At 39.3% G+C, this 21,114-nt stretch overlaps 1 long non-coding RNA gene across 1 annotated transcript in view; it reads right to left on the minus strand.

Moving 5' to 3' along the window:
- Positions 1–17,396, minus strand: part of LOC122462455 — a 43,026-nt gene extending 25,630 nt beyond the window's left edge. The window contains exon 1 of the long non-coding RNA XR_006284991.1: positions 16,793–17,396. This is a non-coding gene — a long non-coding RNA (uncharacterized LOC122462455). The remainder of the gene's footprint in view (positions 1–16,792) is intronic.
- Positions 17,397–21,114: the final 3,718 nt, after the last annotated feature.

Raw genomic sequence — 21,114 nt, forward strand, 5'->3', positions numbered from 1 at the left:
AATTTCCTTTAACATCTGGTTTCCAGCACAGAATCAAAATGATTTATTAAATAATAACAAATAACTACCTGAAGGAGGTTCCCCAAAGAGGATGGAGCTCAGCTGTTCTCAGTAGTGACAGATGACAAAACAAGGAGCAATGGTTTCAAGTTGCAGTGGGGGAGGTCTAGGTTGGATATTAGGAAAAACTGTTTCACTAGGAGGTGGTGAAGCACTGGAATGGGTTACCTAGGGAGCTGGTGGAATCTCCATCCTTAGAGGTTCTGAAGGCCCAGCTTGACAAAACCTCTAAGGATTTAGTTGGAGTTGGTCCTACTTTGAGCAGGGGGTTGGACTAGATGACCTCCTGAGGTCCCTTCCAACCCTAATCTTCTATGATTCTAAATAATAACAAATAATAATTTGTAGTGAGGTAGCACCTAGGAGCCCCAGTATTGGACCAGAACCCCATTGGGCTAGGTGCTGTACTAGCACGGAACACAAAGATGGTCCCTGACCCAAAGAGCTTACAATTTAAATAAGGAAATGTTGAAATACTACAAGAAAGGGCCTTGTCATTGTCTTTCCACCCATGACTAGAAACTGAAGTGCCAAAAATCTTGTGAAGAAGCCAGTTCTCATAAAATTACCAGTTTAATATGTCAGACGCTCGGAGGTTCAGGTATTTCATATCTGCAGCCAAACCAAGCTCTGTAATGTCTGATATTTGCCCTTCACAGCTGTGTACATGCGTAAATCAAAATGTGAATAACTGCTGGTGATTAGTCCAAAAAAGTATCTTTGGACACAGATGGTAAAGAGCAAGGAGACTGCGTAATTTAATAGACCGCAAGGAATGAAAATCATTCATATCAACTGTGCCAAGGGAAGCCTCATTAGAGACACTAAAAGTGAAACAAAGAATGACTCCATTACTGAGACAGTGCGTAGAGTCATTGTGAAATGCAATCGGAACATTGGTTAAAATAACTAAAATGAAAATAAAGCAAAAATAAAAATCCCCTCCCTACTAGCATGGTCTACAATACGTTTTATTGCTGTAAATGAAAACCAGGAGGATGAAAGAAATGAGTGAGGCAGTAAACACATAGCCAAAATTAAAAAAATGAAAAGGAGTGATGTGTCGAGAAATTACATCCAGCCAGCTAATAAATAGTTTTTTGCAATAACCTAAAAAAGTTAAACCATAGAACCCCAAAGACAATCACCAAAAGAATTCAATATTCAAGTAGCAAACAAAATGTACTGAAAGGCTATTTTGGTAATATGCCCAGCTACTTATCAATGTCATGCTGAATAAGGCTCAGGGTTTTCAGTGCAACTGTCTGGTGCACAGTCTTCTTACTACAAGATATTGGGAATCACAGGACATTCCAGGTTTGCATACAAGACAACATTTAAAAGCAGGTTTTTTCCTCATTCTGATTTTTAAAAAAATCCTGAAAATCTTTTCCTTTTAAGTAGTTCTTTCAAGGCCTTATGATGCCAAATTCTCATGTGTTTTGATACTTGATTCTATTATGACCTATGAATGTCAAGATCAAAAAGAAATAAATGCATAATCAGCCTTGTGCAGATTTGATGTCAGAGTTGTTTTAACTGCACAGAAGACAATGTGAAGGAAAGTGCCGATTAAAGAAGGGAACCTGGCAATATACTTGGGGGAGGTTACTAAGGGAACCAAGAGACATTGTAAAGGAAAATAACATTATTTGGGGAATTGAAAAGGCAATGAAAGGTAAATGGGAAATAGCCATGTTAGAGAGATGACAAATGAAGGGAAAGAGACAGACCATATGACAAGACAATAGGTTAGAGAAAGAAAAGAGGGAGAAAAAATACCTAGAGATAATAGAAAGGAAGAAACCCAGTTAAATACAGATACTGTTTAATGGAGATTTAGAGCCTGAGCCTGCTTCTATGGAAACCAGTGAGAATTCATATTGACCTCAGTGGAAATAGGACCAAGACCCCATATATCTGTAAGCACCTGTGCACAAATGTAAATCCAATGATAATTGGGGGCTGAGCATTCTCTGATCTCAGTGAAGCCAGAAAGAGTGAAGGCTGATGAACATCTGCTAAGAGGTATCTTGCATACCTGAATTCTAAGATTTAAGGTGTGGACTAAATCTTTACTCTCCAACTTTATTTTATCTTCCAGACCATTCACATAGTATATATTAGACTGTATTTGACTCCTCTGACAGAAATTTTTGTAAGTTATATTGATACACCACGTCAAGAAAGCTGGTTGCTTTCAGTGAATTCACAGGGACTTGTAGAGGTCCAGTGTGCTTGTTTGGTTCAGATGTAGTAAGAATTTTATTTTATTTCTTTCTGAATGATACTTTCCAATGTTCCATATTAAAAACCAGTGGCAGACAGCCACCGAGAATGTCTGTAACCATATTGCATGCTATATGTTACTCTGCAATTTTTTTTTGTTTAAAGGAGGTGAGACACATTGAGACAAGGGCTAAAGATAGGAAAGAACCCTCTGTTTTAATTAAACCAAACATAGGAACATAGGAATTGCCATGTTGAATCACAGTGATTGTTTATCAAGTCCTGTATCTTGTCTCTGACAGTGGCCAGGAAAAGATCCTTCAAAGGAAGATGCAAAAAATATCATAGTGGAAACTTATGGAATAACTTGCTCTTATGAGAAGATTTTACCTAAGTACTCTGTAGTTGAGTTATGTCTTGACCCATGAAGGCTTCTATCCCTTCTAAACGAACAAACACAGCTGTTTCTGTTCTTCGACTATAACCATGAATGTTCCCGTTATCCATAGCAGTATCCAATCCTCTTTTGAATCATACTAGCTGCTTGGCCTTAGTGATGACTTGTCAAGCTTATTGCTGCAATACAATTCTGTATTATGTAAAATAGTACTGGAAATGTACCATTAAGTCCTGGGTCGCTATTCAGATTGGCTGGCAAAAAAGTTACTCTATTTTTTTCAGAGTAACAGCCATGTTAGTCTGTATTCGCAAAAAGAAAAGGAGGACTTGTGGCACCTTAGAGACTAATCAATTTATTTGAGCATAAGTGAGCTGTAGCTCATGAAAGCTTATGCTCAAATAAATTGGTTAGTCGCTAAGGTGCCACAAGTACTCCTTTTCTTTTTACTCTATTTTTTATGTCTGGTTGCATAGTCTATGTAAGTCTTTATACTGTATGTTTTATTTTTCTTCCAAGCTTTATGCTACAGTGCTCCTAGGTCAGGTAAGGATTTAGGAGGGAATCCATCCCTGCACCATTGTTGAGACTGGTGCAGGTATAGAGGTGGGGAGGAGTGCGCATGAATCCCATCAATCCTAAGGCTTTTAGGGTCATGTGGCCCACTGGTTCTGTTAGGCTGCAGCTGCCATAGCCCCTATTGATCTTGTAGCCACTGGGAAAGGTCAGGGATGCAAGGGTGCCTACCTCTTCCTGTCCTCCCTTGCCCAACTCCTACCCACCTCCCACAAAGAGAGCTTCTGTGAGTCCAACAGAGGCCCCCTGCACCATGGGCATTGTCCTGAAAGGGAAAAGTAGAGGTGAACTGTCACAGATCTACTTTGTGGCCTCAAGGTTGTGCACAGTAAACATAGGGCAACCATCAATTAGTTTCATAGGCCGTATTCTACTCTGACACCAATTTTACACCATTGTACTACACTGACTTCACTGTAGTTACTGATGATTTACACTGATGTAGGGCTGAACAGGATTAGGCCCAATGACTTCCGTTTGAGGCCACTACTATAAAATGGCATGTAAAATTAAAATGTTATGTACCACATACATTGTTAGGGTCCTTTGTGAATCCAGACTAGAACAGCCATTCACTGACGCGTAGCAAACCATTGCTCATACCCACAAAGGACTGGGAGATCAATTGTGGACTACTGAGTGAATGATGAGTGAATAATGGGACAAACAATTTGAAAAATGAAGGAAATTACAAACTCTCGGGTTTTTTGTTTTAAAAAGAAGCTTCATCCTTTCAGAGACAACTTATTCTGAATGCTTGTCATTTCCCCCTGAAACCATCCTGCTCGTGGGAGCTAAAAAAGCTGCAATCATTAAATAACTCTTTTCCCCCCATTAGACTCAAGGGGAAATGGGGACAAGCCTTTTAAAAAAAAGCAAAAGTAAATAAGCAACGCTTTGTTTTCCCCCCAGCATGGCTTATTTGCAACTTTATTCTCCCACTGGTGTTCACACAGTCCAGTTACTGTTAACGAGAGTTACAGATGTACAGTGAGAACAACTAGACTCCCAAGTGTAGTTTTTAATGGTTCTCTGCTTAGTATCCAAGAAATATGTGCTAGAACAGCAATGGAAATTGTATCTGCAGATATTGTTCTTCCAGTTAAACAATCACTGAGGTGTCACAGCCTCAAACCAAATTTACACCCCAGGCGGTGGTGAGGTAATCAGATTGTATAAGCTGAGCAGCTCAGGCTGGTTCCATATTTGGATGAGAATTTGTCATGAAACAGCCAGTTTCTGTAGGGAGGGTGGTGGTAATTCAGTGTGTGGCACTTCTGCCTGTGAATCAGTATTGATCCAACTGTACCATGATATTAGCAGGGAATTATGTTGTGGCACAGAGTTGTGTTGTTTTGAAGAAGCAAAAACACAGATCCTGATCACCTGGAATTATTAATGAACCCATGTCACTGGTTGCAAGAGTAAAGGTGTCCTAGCCAAATTCCAGTAGGGGTGGTTATGTTGTGTATACCTATAGTCCCACAGTTTCAATAGATACGGCACAGTCCCCTTTTTTAACTTTCATAAGCTGCTGTGCAATGTGGCCGTGTGCTGTTAAACAGCTGCTGCGTTCCATCTCCGAGGTCGTTGCATTGCAGAGGTGCGAGTTGGTTTAGTATATGCATATTTTATGGATTACCTGACTCCCACTGGAATCATTTGGAGCTTTGTCCTCAATTTCAGTGGAGCCAGATTTGGCTATTAATTAATCATAGAATATCAGGGTTGGAAGGACCTCAGGAAGTCATCTAGTCCAACCCCCTGCTCAAAGCAGGACCAGTCCCCAATTTTTGCCCCAGATCCCTAAATGCCCCCCTCAAGGATTGAACTCACAACCGTGGGTTTAGCAGGCCAATGCTTAATTAAAAATATATGCTTATGGGAAATCAATAAAACTGCTTATGGTAACCAGCCCTACATTTGGTAATGTTTGCTGCTTCTGTTCCTAGGCCCCAATCTGCATCCTTGTATCCATGTGGCCCCAATGTGGGTCCACAAGTCTACCTGCATAGTTCTCACTATGGAATTTGGCCCTTTGTTTGCAATATGATTTCAGACCCTGTAGCCTATGATCTGGATTTTCTTCTTGTTAATAATTAAAATACATTGACTGTGAATTCTAAGTAGCTATCCTCTGTTATGTACTGTGAATGATAAGTGTCTCACCTTATAACAGCTACTACCAAATAGAGATTTACAGAAGGGTGCAGAGCTGTGAGTATGCATCAAGTGAACAGTTCAAATTAATGTAATATTTAATAGTCATGAAATCTCTTGTATAAAATATGTATTAAGATGCACTATAAACTTTCAATTTATTGTTTAATTTTTATGTAATGTTTTTTCTTTCAATATTTTGGCATATCATAGGAGTATCCATCAGAAATTAGCATGGCCATGAGCTGGAGCTTAGTGTTGTGGCCTTTTGTTACTGGGGGTAAAAGAAAAGCAAGGCAGACGGTGAATATTTAAACATTAATTTCTACTGAATCATGTTAGGTATCCAAAAAGAATAGAAAGTAAATAGACAGAGTACTGAGCAGAGCATGCCACCAAATGGGTGTCTGCAGGATTTGTTAACTTGCTGTGGGATATGGATGAACCAGTACAGAAATATTGGACTGGTGGCTACCGATGTCACATGCCTATAGCTGCCCCCATTGATCTGAGTGCAAGTTTTGTCACTGAGTTTAACAGGAGATGGATCAAGGCCACAGGCTGGCTTATGCATACGAGAAATATTAAAAAGCATAATGAATCTTATTTTTAAATTGACTGGAATTAGCCAGCACATATAGCGTATTTAATGAGATGAAGGGTGCATATGGGAAGTGGATACAGCTATCTTACACTTGGGTGACTAAAGTCACTATAATGAGCTGTGTGTGATTCGAAGCTATATCCTCAGTCAGGGGTCTTCACGCTGTGGTCCATTAAAGACACCCAACGAATGTGGTCCCAGAAACAGTGTGCTGAAATGTCCGTTTCATTTTCGTCTTGTTCCCTTTAATGACATACACTTTTGGTGCATTTTGTCTTGTTTAATAAATTTGAACAGCGATGTCCAAACATGTCAGAAGAATAGTAACCCATTAGAAAGCATAAACTGCTTGGTTAGAGTAGCACTGACAATTGCTCTCCTCTGGAAAAGCACTCTTTCCAAATCTCTTGCTGAATTTTAAAATGTCCTTTAAGAATGATGTTACTTTTTTACTCTTAAGTCATTAGACAGGTAGGCACAATTCTCACTTACTCTTGAGCCCTTTTACAGCATTCTGGCAGGATAAAAATACCTTAAAGTGGGTCAATTATATTTGCACCCACTTAATTATCCTCAACTTTAAGACACCTTTCCAATGACAGAGTGAATTAAATGGGTAGTAATTGAGAATGAAACCCAAGTGAGCCTTAGGCTATGTCTACACTATAGCCTATGTCATCAAAATTTATGTCATTCAGGGTGTGAATATTCCTCCCCCCGAGCGACATACACTGACATAAGTGCTCGTTTGCACAGCACTAGGCTGGCGGGAGAGCTTCTCTCAGTGACGTAGTAAACTTATGCTGCTCGCAGGGGTGGTTTTTTTTATGCCAACAGGAGAGCTCTCTCCCATTGCACCAGATGCACTTTAGCAGCACAGCTGTATTGGTACAGCTGCAGCACTGTATGTATAGATGTGGCCTGAGTCTCCTCTCACTACCCCAGTTTTACCATGGTAACTACGCTGGAGTTAGTGGAATTATTCCTGATTTACACCAATGTGAGGGAAGAATCAGACCCACATATATTTCAGCTTCTTCCTTTCTCCTTTCCTAAGGACAGAAAAGAGCTACAGGGGAGAGGAAGTCATTCATATGCTTGTGAGTGGGAAAGGAGCTGGTCCACATAATGTCTTTATTAAGAGCCACATTGTGAAAAACTCTGAGAATTGGTGTATTAAATGTTTGCTTACTCAGAAATTATGTGATATTCTCTCTTTGAAGCTATCTGGGGCATGTTGTTAACACCTACTTTCACTGTTTTACATGCAATAGCCCTGAGGTATAACTCTGTGTAACGCTTCCTGAAAAGACAGAACTGTGGGGCCTCTGCTTCAGCAAAAAGTGGCACTGAGGTACAGGAAGAAGAGTGTAATAGTTATAAATAAATATTGCTCAGCATTCCCCTATCCATTAGATACTCACTTGAGTAGTCCCATGTAAGCCAATGGAGTTACTCAAGTGAGTAAGACCTGGTATGAGTATGGCTTTCCATAATTATCCCCTTAAAGATTCTGAGATCCTTGGACACTATGGAAATGGAGGCCATATAAGAAGTAATAAGCATTTATACCATGATACTGTCCAAAGGCCCCAATACGGGTTGAGTTCCATTGTGCTGTACAAATATAGATGAGAGATAATCCCAGCCCTAAAGGGTTCACAATCTAAAAGACACAAAACAGATGAAATAAGGGATCAAGCATATATTGTACAAGGGAATGAATCTGGCAAAGAACTGACACCACTTCCTTCCCCAGTCCTGAAGAAGAGCTCTGTGTAGCTTGAAAGTTTGTACCTTCCATCAACAGGAGTTGATCCAGTTAAAGATATTACCTCACCTACCTTGTTTCACTCATGTTTTGTTGTTTTTTAACAGGAAGTAGGGGAAGGGTGAGGGGGAATAGCAGGAAGGAGGAAGTTAGTATTGGTAAGAAAGTAGGAAAATAAAGGAAGAGAAAGCAGAAGACTCACAACTAATCACCTGCCTACCCATAACCAGCAGACAAGCGCTTCTACACATTCACTGCAGAGGTGAGTTTTAAGAACTAGGACTATGCTGTACCTATGCCGTGGCTCTGTAAAACCACCAGACTCTAGAGCTAAAAATTCTGGTATCTCCTATGAGTTTTTCAAATATATATTATACTCTTTTCAGTATTGCATAGGGTTTTTAAAGCTGATTGGGTTATTAATTATCTATAGAATGAATAATATTAAATGGGGCTTAATGAGCGTCTCTTGATTAGGATTATCCGCTTAGATTTCTGCATGAATGGCTATGCCTTTTTAGCACCCTTTATTCCTCCAAGCTAGAATTCATAATACGCAAATCTGGAACAAAGTCATTGTTACTGCAAAATCCTTTCTGAAATAGTTCTTACCTCACTTATTTCAGAAATAACCCCGCAGGAAAGCTATAACAACTGGAAAGTTCCTGCTATTCAAACTTTCTTTATATAAATGCAACAGTGTAATAAAAGCTAAAAAAAAATATAAAACAAAAGCTCTGAGTAGTATGGTGGGTAATGTGTGTATGTCTTTACATAATAGGCCCCAGCACATGAGTAGCACTTACATGAGTAATTCTATTGAATTACATGGGACTAGGCAAGTATTTTTCAGGACTGGGTCCCTTATCAATAGCTAGTACACTTATACTTGCCTCCTTTTAATACCATGTGTGTTAAACAAGTTCCAAGTGAGTTAGTGGAAAGATTCAGTTGTCCCCATTTTACAGACACAGAGAGACTAAGGGCCAGATTTGTAAAGGTATTTAAGTGCTTAAAAATGCAGATAGGTTCCTACTAGGATTTTCAAAAGTGCCTAGGTGTCTTATGGGAATTAGATATCTATGTGCTTTTCAAACGGTCACTAGGCACTTACTTTTATTTTTAAATGCCTAAATAGTTGGCCAGTACTCACTGAAAACTTAACCTGGGCTTTTATCCAGGTTTAAACCTAATCCCCCAAACCAAGGTTTTTATGTGCTTTGAATTTAGGCCTATTTGCCCAGCTCAGGGTGTAGTTAGAGTCCAGATTCCACGGTAAGGCAGGCTCAGACTCACCTAAGTTGTCGTGTGGATACAGCTGTTAACTGGGTTTTGATAGTCCTTCAATACCATCCCACAATTCCCCTGGTCTTCATTTTCCAGCCCTTCTATCTATTCACTTCCCTCTTTTACTGCAGGGGCTACCTTCCCAAGTGACTAGGGTCACACAGGAAGTCTGACAGAGTCAAGACTCTAACTTCAGTTTTCCCAAGTCCTAGGTTAGTACCATCCTTCTCTGTATTACAGTGGCTACTAGAGCTGGTCAGAAAACAAAGTTATTTCCCCATGAGAAATTTGGAATGAAAAATATGCACTCAAATTTTAGTAAAAATTTTTTAATTTTCATGCAGGACGTTTTAAACCAATTTAAAATTAATGTTTTTGACATTTCAACACAAAATTAAAATATCATTTTGTTTTTTTTAGTGGGAATAAAAGTCAAAAGAAAATGACATTTTAAGTTGAAATGAAATCTCTTATTTCCGATCAACACTTCAATTTATAATATCATTGTTTCAATTTATTCAAACCAAAAATCTGAAGTGAAACATCTTGAGTTAAAACAAAAACTTTACATTTGATATTTCCCATGTGGAAATCAAATTTTCATCAGAAATGACATTTTCCTGTGAAAAAATTTGGTTTCAATAAACCAGTATTTTTCAGCAGGAAATATTTGTGTGAAAAATTTCAGCCAGCTCTACTAATAACAGCCAGTGGTATGAAGTCTTCCCCTCACAATGTCCTCCCTCTGGGCCTCAATTTTGACCTGCAGGAACTACCTCATGTGTCTCATTCAAGGCCCATTGAATTCAATAGCAGTCTTTCCACTGATGCCAATGGGCTTTATACCCACTGTCCATACCATGTTCATGCTTTGGCTTCTCCATTGAGACTCTTTCCAATCTGTTCTGATCATGGAGATAATTGTGACACCAGTCCACTAAGATATGGACTGAGACCACTCACATTTGATACACACAAACTCCAGTGCCTTCAGATGCTAGTGACTTTGACCCTGTAGCGAGGTGAGGACTCACTGGTGCAGTGCCTCCTGCTGGTCTTCTTGGGAATTAGCTCTTTCCAGCTTTCAGAGCGCCATCTGCAGGCCAGTATCTCACCTGCTGCTGGCCCCATGTCCCTCACAGACCCTGGTGCCCTTTTCCTCAGGGTTCTGCCCCAGCAGTACCCCCACTCTGGGTCTCCCTTCCCAGGGGAACCACCAACCCTCTAACCCCACCTTGCCTCAGTCATCATCTAGCCCCCGCTCACTGGGGCAGACTGAAGTCTGTAGTGGCCACTCATCACTGCCAAGGGGTAGAACCAGGTGCCTCTGCCTATTCCCAGGCTGCCCCTCTGCAGCCCCAGTACCTTTCTAGACCTTTACCAAGGCCTGTAGCCTGGGGTTTTACCAGGCTGGAGCTCCCCAGCTCCCTTTGCCCTTCCCCAGCACTGCTCCACCTCAGGTAACCTTACTCCCAGGTAGCTAGCCCTTCTCACTCCAGGGCTAGAGTGAGACTCTCTCAGCTCCTGGCTCACAGCCCTTTTGTAGGGCCAGCTGTGGCCTGATTGGGGTGTGGCCCCAGCTGTGGCTGCTTCCCCAATCACCCTAGCCTTTCACAGCCTCAGCCCACTCCAGGGTTGCTTTTAACCCCTGTTCTTCGGGAGTCGTATTGGAAAACCCGGGAGGTGGGCGCCCCACTACAGACCGACTGACCTTGTAGCCACATTTATTCCTATGTGACCTTCAGATATTTTCCCAGCTTGACTCTACACACTGCTGCTGTTACTGCTTTTTGGTCAGTTTCCAGCTAGAAACTTTCTTGTGGTTTCTGATAAGCTTGAACCAATATTTTGCATTAATATAAGTATTTTGTCCCTTCCTGGCAATGACATTTGAACTGAGAAACCTACTTTCCTGAAGCTGTAGACCTCTGGTGAGATTATTTATGATTCCAAGTAAGATTATAAATTTATTTATTATCCTGTTTTATTTTTGGTAGACATGAAGAGAAAATAACCAGTAAGCAACAATCAAGTATCAATCAAGAATGTGCACAGGCTCAGTCTATAGTCATATATTAATAGTTAAATACACATTTATATTTCTGGATATCACTGTAAACTAAAGCAAAAAAACCAAACCCAACAACAACATTTCTCTTGACTCAACATGAAAGGAGATTTTCTCTCTCGCTCAGCAGGAAAAACCACATGGAGTCTATTTCCTGCAATATCTAAAACTGCAGCTCCAAAAATGATAGCATTTGAAATTGGGCTTCTTGGCTATTCTTTTCTTTGTAGCTAAAATTTGTTTTAAAGTAAAAAATACTTAATATTCTAGGAAGATAGTCTGCCAAACTCATGCTGATTTGGCATCTGAACTCCCACTGAAATATATGTTTATTGATGTTTACTAGGAGTCTCATTGAGTAAACTCTGCCATTTATATTCTCTGAAAAAGATCCTTTGTGAGTGAGCTACTGAGCACCGCCAAATTGGACAGTCTCTACGTAAAAGAATAAATGGACACAAATCAGACATCAAGAATTATAACATTTAAAAACCAGTCGGAGAACACTTCAATCTCTTTGGTCACTCGATTACAGACCTAAAAGTGGCAATTCTTCAACAAAAATACTTCAAAAACAGACTCCAATGAGAGACTGCTGCATTGGAATTAATTTGCAAACTGGATACAGTTAACTTAGGCTTGAATAAAGACTGGGAGTGGATGGGTCATTACACAAAGTAAAACTATTTCTCCATGTTTATTCCCCTCCCCTACCCCCATTGTTCTTCAGACATTCTTGTCAACTGCTGGAAATGGCCCACCTTGATTATCACTACAAAAGGTTCCCTCTCCCCACCCGCTCTCCTGCTGGTAGTAGCTCACCTTACCTGATCACTCTTGTTACAGTGTGTATGGTAACACCCATTGTTTCATGGTCTCTGTGTATATAAATCTCCCCACTGTATTTTCCACTGCATGCATCCGATGAAGTGAGCTGTAGCTCCCGAAAGCTTAGGCTCAAATAAATTTGTTAGTCTCTAAGGTGCCACAAGTACTCCTTTTCTTTTTGCAGATACAGACTAACATGGCTGCTACTCTGAAACCTGCCATCTTTAAGGATCTAATTCTTCCACTTCTACTCACACTGAGTGGTAACTTAGTTCTATTTTATTCTATGTAGGTTCTTATACTGTGCTTATCACTTTAGTATCTATGGCCCCACTGATTTCAACTACTTCTGGAGACAAGTGCCATTCTGCATTCAGGCCCCACTTCAGCAAATCATTTAAGTAAATGCCTAACTTTAATCACTTGCCTTAAGTGCATCCCTGTTCAGCAAAGCACTTAAGTTCCATTGCCTTGAGTGTGATTTAAGAATGTGTTTTTTGCTGAATTGAGGCCACTTTGACTAAAGGGGGTAGAATCCAGCCCTGTGATATGAAGCCTACTGGGATATGTCACATTTTATTGGTTATTATGGCTCAGTTAGATTTAGTCAGAGGTTTTATCTACAGTTCCTGTAGTGCTTAATTGTTGGAAGCTTGGTACAGATGGGGGTAGCCATCATGAGATTTCTTTCACACCTCCACGTGAGATGAGCACAAGCAATAGGGAACTCAGACATTTAATAGGGGCAGGGAAGGTTGCAGCTGGTGATGGAAGAGGGCACATGCTGCATTTGCTGAAAGACTGTCTGAGCTGCATACACTCCTCTGGGGGTTCCAGGACAAATTCTGGCTGAATTGCAGCTGCAAAGAGCCCCAGCTCTAGCTGTAATTGTGCCTTAAAAAGGCACAGTTTGTAACTTCGTTTTAAGATATTTTAAGTAGGTTAGGAGAGTTTTTGGCATCGTCAGAACTTAAAGCAGTTTCTGAACTTTTCTCTTTAAAGAACACGGCACTAAATGCCATGGAGAGTTATTCAGTCTGATATAGTGTGTCTTTTACAATATTTTAAGATTTTGCAATGTATACATTAAGTTTCCTTGCTTCAGATTTGAGATTTGTCTAATGAACTGGATATTTTTCTTGTTCCCTGGGTAAAGAGGGGTAGTGTATTTCCTGCCCTCATCATTTCACAATTCTGTCCTGTTAATTTTACCTTCTGAATGAATTAATAATCAGACAATATGGTTTGAAGTAAAGGATATTTCCTTAGTTAATTATGCCAATTGTAACTCTGAGTTTGGCCTATAACATCAGAACAGAAAAAAAATCACTGATCAAATATGATCTTCACTTTGGGTACATATGGCTGGTGTCTCTATGCAATTAGAGATAATCTGAAAGTACACAATTTATTTGGTCTGATTCTTTTATGTTTCCATGTGCATTCAGTGTTGTAAACGATACTTCTCCACCTTTTCTGTCCTTGTGCACTTTTGTTAAAAAGCCAGTCAAATACGTAATTTTTTAAAAAATATAAAATTTTCAGATGATCACTTCATTTTAAAGTAGGATCATATGGACAGAGTTCAGTTTAACTGTCCCCTGTTTCTAATTTATTATGAATAGGATTGAAGAAGTAAGACTAATATATCACATTACTAAGCCTTCAAAATGCAGGTAATCTATCACTTTATATGAACCTTTGTGAAAGGAAAAAGTTGTCCTAATTCCATCTGTGATTGAAGTATTGAAACCGAACCAAGACTGGAGAACTGCAATATCTTCCAAAATGAATATAAAATTGTACACTAAGTAGATGGCATTACCTATTATTGTGTTCTCTGAAAAATCAGTAAAATGATGGCATATTCTTTGACATTTGAATGTGAAGGTTAAGTCTGATTGAAAAGCAGACAAAGAGGTTCAAAAATGCACAGTGTCTGAAGATTCTCAATATTTTTCAGTGTATCATGGTACTTTTTCTAATTACTTTAATCAATGCCTCAGAGGAATGATTGATGTCAGTTGCTGGAAATCTTTATGAAATATATCTTAATGGATGATTTTTTTTCTTGTTGTTGTTGAGAATATAACTCTTCTTTCACAATGCTAAATGCCACTTCCAGAGACAGATACATTTATACTTGTTGAATGCAGTATTAGCAACTTTCTTTCCTTTTGTCTCCCGGATGTAAGAAGAATGATGTTAAAGGATAGAGTCATTGTCTGAGATTTTTCATGTGTGCTATGACTTTTGGTTATGCTAAATTAAGTAGTAACTTCAAAAGTAGCTACTTCGAAAATAAGTGCTTCTTTAAATTATCTGTTATAAATCTGAGTCCCAAGCTATTAATTAGTCAAATAATCTAGAACAAAATATCTATTGTAGAACTTGCACTAAAGATCACCTGCAATAGGTAATCCCTTCTCGAAGGAGGCAATTTTTAAGTATTCCCAAAGTTTCTGATACCATTTTGTTCAACAACAACCACTACTATTAAGCAACATATTTGCAGTTCTCCTAGATGGGTATTTTAGATTTCACAGTCTAACCTAACACCAATGTGAAATAAAAACAATTCTAATACCAAAAATACCATCCTCAGTTTCATCCGTTAAGCCCCACTGATCTTACTAGGTTGCAGCCCACATAGGATACCAGGGGGCAGAATTCAGTCCTGAACACATGGAAATTCTAAAATGGAATTATAATACAAAGCTGTCATAGGCTGGAGCAGATTCCTTGCTGCACTTCCTGAGAGGTGCAACACAAAAAGGCGAGGGGACAAAGGTGGATCTGAGCTACCTTTGCATGGGCAGGATTCTGGGTTGCTGCAGGAGCCAAAACAACCCCTCAGGTAAGTTAGAGAAATCCTTGGAGTGCTCTGCTTTATGGAAGCTTCTCCATGGCTGCCTATGGACTGCACTGTCCACCAGTATCCCTGTGGTACTATGGTACTATGGAGATGCCGCCTCCCACCTTTGAGATGCCCACTACAGTAGGGCCGGTGCACTAGCTCTCCACAGTGCAGTAGGTAAACTTTTCCCCAGACTGTTATGGAATTTTTATAGCATCTATGTGCCGCTGGAGTATTGAATTGGGGCCAAGTCTGGAGACAGCATTGGCCCCTCTGTCAGGTGCCATATGTTCATTTCTAAATAAAGTAGGGACGTTGGTTCCTCCAGTCTTATATTTACAGTAAATATATGTTATGTTATGTTTGTAACACCCACTTCACATTCACCTAATTCAGATCTAATCTATAACAATTTAACACTCTGGGATTGCAATTTGCATAGTTTCCAAATGTAATCTGTTGCCATAATTTTATTAGATGATTTTCTTCTGTAGCCAAGTCATCCCACCCTCACTCTTGCACATATTTGATTGAGAGATGGAGTAAGGCAAAGAGGCATGGTTCCTGCTCTCATGTCCAGAACACACATTTAGCTTTGGATAATCCAAATCACTCTGCATACTACAGTTTTTCCTTGGAATTTTTTAAACTTTTCAATGAGCTATTTAGTGCCTGATCCATGGAAGTCAATAGGAGTTTCTCTACTACTTCAATAGGCTACAGAGCAGGCCTAGATCCCATCGCTGGCATGAGATTCATTAGTGGGATCCATGAGCTTGGGAAAACACAAAAGTCCGGCCTGTGAACTTTGCAGAGTTCCAGTATTTCTTTAAGGGAACATTTTGTAAGGGGTATCTAGGGGATGTTCTGCCCTCCGAGCTCAATGAAATCTGGCTCCTAGTTTTTAAAACTAGCAAATACCCACTTGAGCTAAGTATAGGGAAATGTGGTAAAAATCTATAATTATCCCCCATTGGACTCAGGCACTGTGCTCATTTTCACCAGTAGGAATCCAGAGTATCTCCACTGAACTCAGTTTGGTACTTAGTCTGATTTATTTTCACAGATTTTAAGGCTAGAAGGGACCATTACACTATCTGACCTGTTGTATAATACAGGTCATAGATTTTTACCAGTTATCCCTGTACTGAACCCAATAACTAGCGCTTGACTAAAGTATATTTTCCAGAGAGGCATTCGGTCTTGATTTGGAGACATTAGAAAGTGAAAATTCCATCACTTTCCTTGGTAATTTGTTCTAATAGTTAATCACATTCACTGTTAAAAATTTCTGCTTCATTCCCAATTTTGAATTTGGTTCTTGTTATGTCTTTCTCTGCTAGATTAAAGAACCCTTTAGTACCTAGTATTTTCTACCTGTGGAGATACTACATGCAGTGATCAAGTCACCTTTTGATCTTTGTCATAAAATGAACAGACAGAGCTCTTCAGCTCTCTTACTGGAAGAGGAATGAATCAATTTTGTAGCTTTTTGCTGCATCCTCTTCAATTTTTCAACCTTTTCCATTTTGTTTTACATTTCACAAATCCCTTCATTTTCAAGACTTCCTAGTAAACTATATATAGAGAGAGAGTTAACTAATTAAAAAGGGACCTGTAGGTAGATAGGGAGATCTGTAGTAACACCACTGAAATCAGAGGTTGGTGAATGTAAAACAAAATCAATCAGACTAAGGGCAAAGCTGATTTAAGTGGAGTTACTCCTCATATATGTCTCTTTTTAATAATATTTGGGCCAAATTCTGGCTTTTGATACAAACACCCATCTTCAAATTAACTTCACCAATAACTGCACATCCTTATCTGAGGGAAGAATTTGGCAAAGAGAATTGAGAATATGTGCTTTTAAGCCCTCAAGTAGAGCTCTGTGTAAGTTCAAAAGCTTGTCTCTCTCACCAAAAAAAGTAGGTTTAATAAAAGACATTGTCACCCACCTTGTCTCTCTAGTATCCTGGAACGAACACAGCTACAGCAGCACTGCAAACGACACATTTCTGTTCAATGACATTTGTGAATTGCGCTCCAGTCCATCACCCAGTTTTGTCCTCTTGGCTCCCACAACCTTTTCTTACTCTAACTGGTATTTGTTTTCTAAGGGATCCTTAAAGTCTCATGTCCTAGGCTGTCACCTCTGGTTCTGTTACCACTCTTTCTTCTAGCAGTGTGATCCTTCTATTCCTTCTCTTCCTATAGTGGACACCAACATACTTTTGCCTGGAGTACACATTTGCCACCATAAAAGTGCATACTCAAATAGCACTTAACTTTCAGACTCTATCCTGGGCACATTAAAGCTGAAACTGTCAAAATGCACCTATTACTGGACTGTGGAGAAGAGCTTTTATAGTTCAGAAGAACAGGCAGACTCAAAGGAGAACCTGGAAGTACAACACAGGATACCTACCATTGGCAATGAAAGCTTGGTGCAGATTAAAATACACAGCGCTTTAAAAGACACTTTGGTAAATGGCTTTAAATACCCATATTAGGTACATAACAGAAAAATACAAGCATGTACAATAAAGCAGTTTCTCATGTACCCCTCCCTGCAGTTTTATAGGCACTTACCCCAATTTTTTTTTAATGTCAGACTCTTAAGAGTTCACTGCTCTGGGCTCCTCCTTATCAATGCTCAGCTGCCCTCCTGTAAATTACTGATATAATATTTTACTTGCAGCAGCAGCCTCCAGATAGTACATTGTGAGCAGCTCTGAGTCCCAGCAGGGCTGAGGACAAAATCCATTTCCCCATTGCCCAGCACAAGTAGCTGGACAAGGCTCAGGGTATCTTCTCTGAGGGCTGGGCAGGAGGGAATTCTAGGAAGGCTGTGGAATAGCTGTAGAGACATTTCATGAAGGCTTCTTCAACCCAACAGCTGTAGTAGATCTCTGGACTCCCAACATGCTTATATCATAGGAATGTCTGGTAAAGAGGTCAAGAAAATCCACACAGCAGAATCTCCATTCTTTCTTCTGGCCTTCTGCTATATGCTGCTATGTGCTTCCATGTAAGAAGTCCCTATAGGGCTGGACTCCATGCTGTGCAGGTAGTGAGCTCCCTTAGCTCCCTCCAGTCCAGCTCCCTTCCACAGTGTGACCACACTGGCTTTGCTACTGGGGCCCCTGTATAGTCTTGGAGTTGGAGGCTGGATTTACCTTATGGATTAGGTGTCTCCCTTGCACTGGAAGGCATGTCATCCTAACTTTTATTTTTAGGTAGGATAGAAGGAGAGCCCGAGTCTCAGCTGGTGTAAATCAGTGTAGCTCCATGGGTAATGCAAACAGCAGTATTAGAGACAAAGGACCCAAATTCAGTGCTCACGAAACTCTTTTGGCATCAGCAGAGTGGCATCCATTGCTAGAGATGAATTTGGCCTGAAGTTGTAAGAGTCTGTGATGTTCTTCTGTATAATGTGGCTCACTGTTAGTCCCTAAAGCAAAAAATAATCTTTAAAACTAAAACAAAGCACAATTTACAGTTGGCAGGAATGTTAATCCTCTCAGCACAAATATGCACGGTATTTGCTCTAATGCAGAACATGTACTTTAGCTCCGGACTTATCCACGGTAAGAAACTTCTGAGGTATGGATCTTATTAGGAAAGACCACAAGCAAAATGGCATGAAACTTTGTGAGCTATGGTCCAACTTTTACAAGTTATTACCGATAAAAAATGGCACTTGAAAAGTCAGACTTGCTTTTGTTTACTTGAAATAAAATTTTAGTAACATTCCCAGAATCTTATTGTTATGGGTAGGTCTTTGCATATTACATGCAGACACATTTTAGAAGCAGGCAGCTTTCATAAATACACATTAATTACCTTTTATTCTTCATTTTTTTTTTGTTAGCAGCCTACAGGCAAATAGCATTGTTAATTATTCAAATTCTGTTTTTTTTTAGCTAAGCACAAGAGCACCTGGAAGATGAGAGTATAGCAGTTTAGCAGCAGTGTGAAAAAGTTTAGTTTCAGTGGTTGAATGCTTTTGCATGTTTTCAGTCAATTCATTACAATTTTTCCACTCTAAAGAAAAAAAAGTCCTGTGCATTAGAAAGAAAGATATCCTAAATGCAGCACATCTGTAACTCCTGTCCTATAAAATCTGCATGAATTATAGCTGATTCTCCCCTATAATAGCATTTTGTTTCTTTTGAGCTACAGGTATGTCGTAAAACTGAGTTAAATGCATGATTGGTCTCCTTGGAATTTTATTATCACAATGTGGACATTGTTCCTCCAAACACAGACATCTGCATACCATACCACAGGAGGTAACTGTATGCCAAGTTAAATGACCATAATAACATCTGCATTTATTTGAGGGATTAAAGTTTAACACTCATTCAGGAAAACACACAGTTTTATAAGCTGATAAGTAGTAAAAAAGATTATTGTATGAAAAACATTTACCACATTTCTATAGTAGATGTCAACTCAGGAGGTTATAAAGACTGAAGTATTTTAGTGCTTCTCTAAAGGAAAGTACCCCACAGAGTACTTTGGAGGACAGAATAAAGATCACTTACAAATCTGTAAAGATGAGATTGTTGTCATCCATAGCATCAATTGTGCCTTAAATTTGTCTGCATTGGGACCTCCAAGAAAGTTAATCTGAATTAACTGAAGGTGCAAAGTTGAAATGTGTTAAACTACATTTCACTCACATAGACTTCTTCATTCAGAATTAAAATCACCTTAATTTGGTTTACCTTAATTCAGTTCCAAAGTGAATTAAACTAAACTATATTAAGGCTATTTTAATTCAGAGGCCTGGTCTACGCTAAAAAGTTAGGTTGACCCAGCCATGTCATTTGGCTATGAAAAATCCACACCACTAAATGGCATAGTTGAGCCAACCTAACCCGTGCTGTAGACAGTGCTAGGTTGATGAAGAATTCTTCTGTTGACCTAGCTACCACCGACATGGGATGATGGATTGCCTGCACTGATGGGAGAAACTCTCCTGTCGGTATAGGTCTATACTGAAGTGCTATAGTGGTGCAGCTGCAGAGCTACATTTGTGCCACTGTAGCATTTCAAGTGTAGACAAGCCCTGACTAACTGCAACTACATAAGGATTTAATGCAGTTTAACTAATCTACTTCAAATTCACACTTGTAGTGGGTTTGGATTAATTTTCCCGGATGTCCCCATGTAGACACACACTTAATTTATTTTAAAGGAACTCTGCCAAGTAATTTTCATAGTTGTAATTTTGCTTTTCCATTATTTGTTAGACTATCTTAGAATTTTTGACATTTATTTTTCTGCATCTGTATTTTTTCAGTTAAGCTCTGCAAAACTTTCATCTGCTCACAATATGAGCTTTGTGCAGTTTCACGTTGTCTTATAAAATGAAAACGTGGGCCAACTTTAGCAAGGTTTTGATCAGTCTGAACTGAGTTTCAAGCTAATGTGGTTTGTTACACATGGAAGTGTTGAATTATGATGTTGTGAGGAAGCCATGTGAAACTTGATAGGTTTGACCTGATAGCAAGTAGAAATCAGAATCCTTGGCTCTGATTTTACCAGAATATTTGGGTCAGATCAGAATTAAACTTCTGGATTTTGGAACCTAAACTGACTATTTTCATGTACCCCAGACTTCATTTCAGCTGAAATTAACCAGGCTCTTTGTGTTGCATGTTTTCTTGTTTGTGTATTGCCACCATCAGCAAGGATCTCACTGCAGCTCTGGGAATAGAGTTTATAATTTAACTTGGAAACTCTGTTGATTTGACTGGCTGTCATAAAAAAAACTCTACATAAACAATGGCTAAAAATAGCAGCTAAAACTTGGCAACACCTTGATAGAGCGATAACCCACAAAATTATGACTAATTTCTGAATTTAAATTGGTCCTAATATTTCCAATGAAATCTGAAACCAGATGTGTTTTGTATTGCTTTAGGTTTCATTGCTAACATTTTGGGCACCTCTGTTTTTTCATTCCTGTGTAGATTCATACTAGAAGCATAGATACATAGGCGTTCATATAGTTAGCATTTGAGATTCACAGGTATACAAATAATCACAGTCTGCCATGGACAATGCCAACTGACCAAATTACTCAAGCAAAAATTCCATATATCTGAATAAGAGCTGCAGGATTTGTCCTAAATACTGGGATATGGAATAAAATATTTATATGTGTACTATGTTGACTAAAGCTAGTTGGAAATATCTGTGATTGAAAGCTAATTCACTGAACTCTGAGTGTTTTGTGGATATGATTCACTTTTTGACAGTTTCCTAA

Source organism: Chelonia mydas, chromosome 11 (assembly GCF_015237465.2).
Source record: "Chelonia mydas isolate rCheMyd1 chromosome 11, rCheMyd1.pri.v2, whole genome shotgun sequence".
Classification (NCBI taxonomy): domain Eukaryota; kingdom Metazoa; phylum Chordata; order Testudines; family Cheloniidae; genus Chelonia; species Chelonia mydas.